The sequence below is a fragment of the Centruroides sculpturatus genome, unplaced genomic scaffold (genome assembly GCF_000671375.1).
Source record: "Centruroides sculpturatus isolate CEXI.00-Female unplaced genomic scaffold, Cexi_2.0 scaffold143, whole genome shotgun sequence".
Lineage (NCBI taxonomy): Eukaryota > Metazoa > Arthropoda > Arachnida > Scorpiones > Buthidae > Centruroides > Centruroides sculpturatus.
In genome coordinates, this window is record NW_019384447.1 from 672,960 (window position 1) to 682,848 (window position 9,889).

Sequence of the window (9,889 nt, forward strand, 5' to 3'; positions counted from 1 at the left end):
ATATATATATATATATTTATATATTTTTACGAATATTTACATATATATAAATATTTCCTTATATATATTGTATTTATTTTTCATATAGTATAAATAATATCTTAGAAAATATATTCAATACATACAAACATACATACATATACAGTAAGACCCCGCTTAACGCTGATTCGATGTAACGCCGTCTGCTCGATGCCTAAAAAAAGCTCAAAATTTACGCCGATTTAAATTATCGCGGCATTTCATTGATTCATATATAATACGATTATTTACGAACACGAACCAATCAAAAAAGGGTGGCAAAAATATGTACTTTTTAAATCTATGTTTGTTTGGTGCAATTTTGGAAAAAATATCACATCATTGATGCCATAGGCAATATCGGCTTCGCTTGGCAAGAATTAACTGATAAATGCACAGAAGAAGTGTGGAAGAAGTTATGGATGAAGGTATCCAAGAATTCTCAACGAGCGTATCGCTGTATCGTTAGGTTGATCAAACGCAATCTAATCGATACATCAGGACTAGGAGATGTAGACGGGACAGGATATTGAGGAGTAACCGCAGGTTTCTGGTGAGAGTTTTATCAACGACGACCTTTCAAGAACTGGCAGAACAAGGAATCAATGTAGAACTGTAGAATCAATGGAAAACAGTGATTCTGAAAACGAAGAACCCAAAAACTTTCTCTACAAATTTCCTTAGTAAAAGTTTGGTAACGATAACCGAAATTGTTGATCAAACTGTAGCGAATGATCCAGATTTTGAAAGGAGTGCAAAAGCAAAACGAGGCGTTTTGGATGCGATCTTCTGCTACCGACATTTGCTTAAGGAAAGAAAAAAGCGACAAATGAAACTTTACGACTTTATTGCAAAAAAAAACAAGAATTTCAGAAAAATCAGGACCTTCGTCACAAAAAATGAACTATTAATATAGAAAAAATGAACTAATTAATATATTATTATACATTTCTATGTGCATATGTTTGTGTTATTTAACATATATCATACAAATTAATATAAAAATAACTTAAAATTAAAGTAAACTTTTTTATTTTCGGTCGCGTGTTCTCCTATCCCTATTTACTCTATGTTAAAATGACTTCGTTTAAAGCTGTTTCATTTAGCGCTTTGTGGACTAGGAACGTATCCCCCGCGTTGAGCGTGGTCTTACTGTATATTAAATTAAAATATGCCAACCAATTAGTGTCAATATTAAAAAATTGTTCTATATCTGTTTTAATGTAAAACATACTTGATATTATTGTATAATTATAAATAGAATTCGCTTTTTTAATATCTTAAATTTTTAAAATTATTTCTTAAAGTTTATAATGAAGAACCAGAACTATGGCCTTGTTTGTATAAAAAATGCAGAGGAAAAAGTCAATCGCCCATAAATATTGACACAGAAATAATCACTTCGGATTCCAAACTTGGACCTATAATGTTTAAAAATTACGACACTCCTTTACATAATGTGCTGTTAAAAAATACAGGCTACGCAAGTAAGTATCAATTTCATTTAAAGTAATGATTTATTGATACTTAGATAATTTATTTTTTGATTTATTCACAGTATATAGGGGAGATCGGGGCAAGATCGGCATGTTAAGCTTTACTTAAATTTTGTGTAATAAATACTGCAGTAAACTGAAAAAAAAGCTTTGCGTATTGTCTATTGGAATGTTACCTTACTATAGAACTGGTTAAAATCAGTTTGGAAATAAAAATAATTAAAATAATTACAACTTTACAAGAAGAGAGAAATTGACGAAGTTGCCCCGGGTATAGGGGCAAGATCGGCAACTTCTCTCTTTTTGTAAAGTTGTAATTATTTTAATTATTTTTATTAAAGTTGCCCCTGGTATAGGGGCAACAGTAATGGGGCAAGATAGGCACGTATATAAAATTATGTTATTAACAATGTATAAGTTGGAATTCACTATTAAAACAAAGAAATACAAATCCAACACCCATTTAATATTATTACAACGAAATGCAAGTTCAAAGACATATATACATGAATAACAAATGCAAACATGTTTTCATTTATCATCTGTTTGATTTTTATCCTTTGCTTCTAATGTGGCTTTATGTTGCCGATCTTACCCCGCTAGTCATGATTTCGAAACATTAAGTACAACCCTGAGAACAGAATGCCAAGCCACGATCTGGCCACGTGAATAAGTTGAAGTTACATCCTTCTAACAGGAAAAGTAACTTTCGTTATCATGGAATTATAACAAAACCTGCCAATTCAATATAAATGGAAAAAAAATATTATATGGAATTGAACGAAAATGAAAATTTGCTTGATAATTCAACTAAGCTTGTTGGAGAACAATAAAAACACTACACTCAACAAGCCACCAATAAAACTCAACTGCCTAACCTATAACCAAAGTCTCCTTTTAATTTGTTTTTTAAAAAAAGCGCTTGACAAACTTGCCCCGCATGCCGAAGTTGCCCCGATCTCCCCTATATTTATACCACGTTCTGCCGATGCTATGGTTAGTAGCAAATGGCTTGGATCCGATAAATATCGTTTATATTTAATTAGATTAAATTATGGGGAAACGAATAAAAATGGATCTGGACATTCAATTGATAGTAAATATTTCCCTCTCGAAGTAAGTATTTATTTGTTTTCTTAGTTAATATTGAAATTTTAACCGTTTGAAACATGCCTAACTAACGAAATGGTTGGTCAACCACTTTTTAAATTATGTTCATTTATAAATAAATATCGTAATAACAGAACGAGAAAAAAAAAAATGTAGACTCGATCAGTTTCGAATTTCAACCTCTTACAGTAGCATGTAAATTATTTACAACATTGAAATTCATTTGCCTCATAAGATTAAGGTGTTATTTAAAACCATTTTTCTATAATTATCGACGCGCATTTATATTTTACAATTAATTAAATTTATTAGTCTAAGTGCAAAGTTAAATGGCATAGCATATTTTTACACTTCAGCTAAATTTTTAACGTAAAATACAATCTTTATCATAGACTAGCAGACTTAGCCACGCGTTGTTGTGGCTCAAAATATATCTATTATAAATGTATAACACTTCCCCCGTGGGGGTAATTTTTCGAAAATTCCCTTAGTGTACATTTTCTTGACGTACCCTATTAAAACGCAAAAAAAAAAACGCATCTGAAATAGTATAATAAAAGCCAAGTTCTTCACGGTAAGCCTTAATTCTGTTTCTCTTCCCCGCGGGGGGAATATCGAAAAATCCCTTTGTAGTGTATATTCTGTTGACATATCCTATAAAACGCAATAAAAAACGCGAAAAACCGCATCTAAATAGTATAGATAGAAGCAGACTTCTTCACGGTAAGCCTTAATCCTGTCCATCTCCCCCGGGGGGATTTAGACATGTATATTATATAAAAACACGTGCGTATTCGAATGCAGCGTTGTGTCAAAATTTCAAAGGAATTGGTAGGAAGAAACGAACATTACATTTTTATTTATATAGATACATAGAAGATGATCCGCTTTAGTTCATTTGCACAGAAAAGCATAATGCCTCACAGAAAAGCAAACTTAGGTCGTCGTACTCGTAGCGCCATCTGTTGAACATAAAAGCCTTAACCTAGATAATATCTTTTAATTTATATGAATGTTTAACGAAATAATATACAGCCTATGACCATCCTGAAGGTCCATTCTAAATATTGGTGAGAGAATTTTTGAAATCGGATGAGTAGTTTCGGAGATTACCTGCTGCATACAAACTTACATACAAACATTACCTCTTTATAATTTTAGTATAGACTAAACCTGCATAAAATCTTTTAAAAATTTGTTATTAACTGTGACTAAAATTATCAATTCATATGCATTATATAGGTTTCGTTGTATCATCTAAATACGAAATATAAAAATTTGGAAGATAAATTCAACTCGACATTAGCATTAAGCATCCTCCATAAGGTTAGTATTACTATCAATAATACAAATATAAACACCTTAAGAAATTCGATACATTACAATAATACTAGTGTTACTATCAATAATAGTAAAAGTTTTAAATATATTTTACGTAATAAAATTCTAAAATTTAAATTTCAGATCGGTAAAGAAAATAAAGCTTTGAAAGTTGTAACTGAATCAGTAAAGAAAATCAAGAAAATAGATAGCAACACTACAGCAAAATTTGAATTAATATTGAAGGATTTGTTACCAAGTCATACAGACTATTATATAACATATAATGGATCTACCATAATACCACCTTGTTCAGAATCCCGAAAGTGGATAATTTTCCATTATCCTGGTAGCATCAGTAAAGGACAGGTAACGTTTCTAAATGTTATTATTAATTTTTTTATTTAATTTCAAAAGAAATCTTTTTTATTTTGAAGTTTGCTTTCAAGAAAATTTTTCAAAATATTACATTAGATGAATTTACACCATCGTAAAATTAACCATATTTTTCAAATTTCAGCTGGAAAAATTGAGAATGGTAGACTCAAAAAAAGCTAACAGAGAACTGAATGTAGTTAGACCCACTCAACCTTTGTATGATAGAAAAATTATAAGTTCAAAGCCAATAAAAAAAGAAAAAGAAGATTGGTGGTACCAGGAACCAAATTTACATTATTTCCATTAATGTCGATAATTAAAAAGAAATTAATTTGATCGATAGTGTTATATAAAAATTTTAAATAGGCTATATGAATAATGTAACAACAATTTCTGTTTACTTTTAAAAGCAATAAAATTAATAATTATTAAATATCATTAATGTAGATTAATGTAAAATTGAGTGGGTAACATTCATTTATATACATATATACTGTATATAAATAGGTTTTTTGTTTGTTCGCTATAGACTCCTAGACCGTTCGACCAATTGCTACGAAACTCGGCAATTACGTTCATAATACCTTTAAATTACATAACAATTTCGGAATCATATCCTAAATATCAATTCCATTTTTATAATTTAATTAATTTCTATCTACATTTCATTTGCTCAGTTACACGTAGCGCCATCTATTGGCAAAAAATTTAACAAAATAATAAACTAAATATAATTACTGTATTACGAAACGATATAATTTAAAATATATATATTATGTTCACTTAATTACCGCGACAATGACAAAGCGCGAAATAGATGCCCTACATCATTACTGAGACGGTTAGAATATAGCAGCCTGCGTGGAATCGAAAGTGTTACGATACGCAGTTCCCGCGTATCTTAAAAAATGCACATTGATAAAAGTGAAATTATCGTACAAATTAGTCAGGAGCCGCAATTGTGAGAAACTTCATTTTAACTTTATAAAGACAGAAATAAGAAAAAGAAAGGCCGGTTACAATCAAAAGGACGTGCCCAATATCTTTTTGTTTGTTTGTTTGTTTGTTTTTAAATACTTTTGTACATAATAAAAAAAGCGCAGTGCAATTTACCAGATCCGTGACCCATACGCATTGAAAACAAAACTGACTACTGACGCGTTACATAAAATATAGCGCTCGTCTAACAACCGACTTCGCCACCGTAAATTGAAACAACAGAGTCGTCGTCTTCACGCTCATCTGACATTAGCCTTACATACAGTAGCGTAGCGTGGGTGTCAGCCGCCCGGGGCAGAGAAAAATTTCGCCCCCTTATGTAGATATCTCAATTTAAAAGACTAAAATGCAGTTTCGTCACAGAATAAGTAATGAAAAATTCCGTGCACATTTCAATTGGTCTGAATCGTAGGTGCGACAAAAATATGAAATGAAATGATGAAATGGTTCACATTTTTACAAGATATTATTTTATTTATTGTGAAATTTTGCCGCCCCCTAAAAGTGCTGCCCGGGGCGGACACCCCTGCCATCCCACTACACTACGCCACTGCTTAAATATCTCTCCGTATATCGAAAACTAAGACGTGGACGCCTATGTTTTACATTCAAGTGAACCCCCATATCGTTCTTGGGTTCCTCGTCGCAATTAATACAAAATGGCAACGATTAACCGAAATATATCAAACAGATTTTGAGAACGAACACAATTCTGCAAGCCACATAGAAGAGGCTTGGCTGACGCTCTATCTCAACTTGTAATAAATAGGCCTATCATGGAATTTTTGTCATCGAACCAGTAGTGCACTGTGGTACGGGTCATGTACCGTTGTACCGTACCAATAAAAAAATGATAACAAACCCAAATTTCGTCGAAATCACGCATGCCGTCATGTACGGAGCATCAATAAGGAACCCTATATTTTGAAGCATAGAGAATAGTGATGTAACGAATATTCGATTACTATTCGGCCTATTTTTCTCTATTCGACCGAATACCGAATATTTAAATTACTATTCGGCCGAATACCAAATATTTAATCATTATGCGGCCGAATACGGAATACAGTACCTAAAAACGGTAGTAAGAAATAACAAAAACACGGTAAATTAATCATTTTGGTATTTAGATTTAATGTTACCGGGTTAGTGTTGTTTATTTATATTTATTTATAATTTATAACATGCACAAAATAGAAAAGAGAATAATATTAGTCACATGTACAGTATTCACAATTTATAATTACAAAGATCAGCACACGTACACACCTATTCGTTCGAGAATCATCGCACATCTGAGGGTCTGACCCTGCCTATCCTTCTTTTTAAGCGCTCGTCTTTGCTCTTCCCTTTCTCTTTCCTCTATCTCTCTAGTCCACGTATGCCTATGCATACATCATAATACGCGCTCACGACACTTTCTATTCGTCACTTTTCCGTCGTAGATTTCCCATTTTACAATTACGTGACTCATAGCCTGGTGATAACGGAGAAAAAACATATACGACGTCGGAATAAGTCACAGATATGATTTCACAGATTCGAGACAGCTTGGTAGCCCGAACGGCCCTAGGCTTTCGCCTGTGCACGCTAAGTGACTTTCATTACAAGTACTGTATTTAACATTCCGGAGTCTATAACAATAATTGTTTGGCATTGACGGCCACGAATTTCGTGCCAATAAGCTACATCGACTTAGATCGGATGGCCAGCAGTCAAGATGGCAGCCTACCGCTCTGGGGGATCCGGGATCTAATCCGGACAGGTCGAATAATCCCCAGAATTTTTTCGGGGATCATTTCATCGTTGTTCACATTTGATATCATCATTTATCACATACTGCCATGACGCTCTTGTCTTTCTGCTACAACTGTCAAGAATTAACGCGATTGGCAAAGCATAGTGACAGTGGGCCAATAGAAAGCAGTGTCTTAGCCATTATGCAGTTATGCATTAATGCATTATAAGTCTTTGCCATAACGCAGTATGTGCGTTAATCAAGCCGAATAGTTTGGCCGAATATTCGGCTATTCGACCACGCTCATGGCCAAATATTCGGTATTCGGCCTGAGGCCGAATATACTATTCCTAATGACACTAATAGGAAACTCTCTTTAATTAACATAAAAATGATCTCTGGTGAGTATATATAAGTTTTAAAATACTTTTGTAAGAATATTTAGAAGTATTTCAGTATTTTACAGATTTTTGAATATACAAAAACCATAATTTTAAACATTAGACGTTTGAATGTATTTTCGAACGTAATTTGACGTCATCGTAGTAACGGGGATTACTTCCGAGTTAAAAGGTTCGAAACGGATCGAAACGGATCGTTTTTGATGTAAGTTGTAAATTGAAATTTAAAACACTTTTTATTATTATAATTTAATTTAAATACGTGTAATATATAGAATTATTATAGCGATTAATAGAAATAGCAAAATATATTTTCGTGAGATAATTATATTTAAATCTTTTCTTCAAAGTTTCAAGATTCGAATTATAAAAACAAATAAGTTGTGAATTCCTAATTGACTCAAATTGGTATGTTATAGTCCTTTTTTAGTTGAAGTTTCAGGAAATTCAACGAAATTAACAAATGACTTTAATTTTGAGATAATTATATTTAAATCTTTTCTTCAAAGTTCCAAAATTCAAATAATAAAAACAAATAAGTTGTGAATTCCTAATTGACTCAAATTGATATGTTATAGTCCATTAATTGTCTACATCATTCGTAGTTTAAAATGGTAAAAGAACCGAAATATATAAATTTGATTTATATATTTTGAATGTGATTCGAATCTTTGCCTTTCTGATAGAAGCGAATAACTTATAGATTGAAGCTAGCAAAATAATTCGTACGTCTTCCGTGTTCTTAATCTTCTTATCGTANATTTGATTTATATATTTTGAATGTGATTCGAATCTTTGCCTTTCTGATAGAAGCGAATAACTTATAGATTGAAGCTAGCAAAATAATTCGTACGTCTTCCGTGTTCTTAATAATCTTAAAATAAATTTTTTATTTTAGACTAAAAGTAAGTAGTTTTTAATCTTTTCATTAACCGCAATACACAACTATTTATCAATCAGTAAACGTTGGGGAGATATCTGAATTTTACAATTTAAGAAGAATAAATCCACTTATTCAATAACGATTTACGGAGTTCCGATTTTAGAACGATTTCAAATACGCACGTGTCGAACCGAACAAATTTTTAAAATTCGCGCGCGCTCCGTTTTTCTTCTTCCAAAATCGAAACTTTGCACTTTTCGATTGCTTATATTTCGACAATTCTTTTATAGAAAATCCTGAAATTTCACACACTACCGAAAAAAAAAACTAAATTTTTCGAACGTGTTATACGAAACTACTTTAGGTGTTTGGAGAGGAGAAAACGATTCCGGAATATCGGCAATTCTGACTTTCCTATATGTCAGTCAGTCAGTGAATTGTCAGTGAATTGGAGCGGATTCACTGCCGTAATATTTGATATTTCTAACACCTGTAGACGGCGAAATTGCCAAGGCGGTTAAGGCATCAGCCTATCGCTCTGGGGAATCCGGAATCAAATCCGGGCCCAAATCTGTCACGATATGTCGGACCCCATTCCTTACTCCTCCGTTGGGGACCTGCTCGAAGCCTCGTTTGATGTGTTTAAAAGGCTCTCTACGTGACCATAAAGTGGGAAAAATCAAATAATAAACAAGAAATCCAAATCTTAAATTAAGATTTACTCGAGCGTGTATCGAGTTTTAAATGCAAATTCTAATTTTTTTTTAATTAAGCAGTTTGCTAGTAAAGAAATAAAAATATTTCTTTTAAAATTAAAAACACAAATGAAGATTTATATATAAAAACAAAAAAAAAACAAATTTATAGAAACGTGTTATATCGAAACAAAATCTGTGAAAAGAAAAGTGAATTTTTTCCAGCCCATTTTAAATGAAAATCTTGTAAAAACATAATTGGGTTTATTTAAAATTTTGTTAAAGAAAATTATACAAAAATATTGACAAAAACCCGTCCGCAACAGAAAAACTTTCTAAAGAAAGGCTGAGAAAGACCGAACTAATCTGTTTACATTTGAAAATCGAATGTTCTAATATTGTTCGATTTTAAAATTTAAGCAGATATTCTTCGAATTTTCTCTCTTAACCTTCGATCATAATTAATTAGAGATTAAATAAGTGAATTAAAGTATTTTTAAATTTAATTATTCTTTTTATTTCTTTATCGTTGCTTTTATAACGTGCGCTCTGCTTTAATCCATGTTACGAAGAAATTCAATTTTTATCTAATCAACTAGATATATGATAAATTTATTATGAAACGAGTCAGAATTTTGGTATTTTACAAAAAGTCAAATTGTATTTTGTACAATATTTTAATATATAAGAAACTTTCGGTGGTCTTACATTCTTCTTTAACTGCACTTAATTACTACTCAAGCATCGACACAAAAACCTTTATAATGCAGCCTTTCAATTCAATTTTTATTATAAACGTTTTTGTATCAATGCTTGGATGGTTTTACAGATTGAATTTAGACGGTCACAAT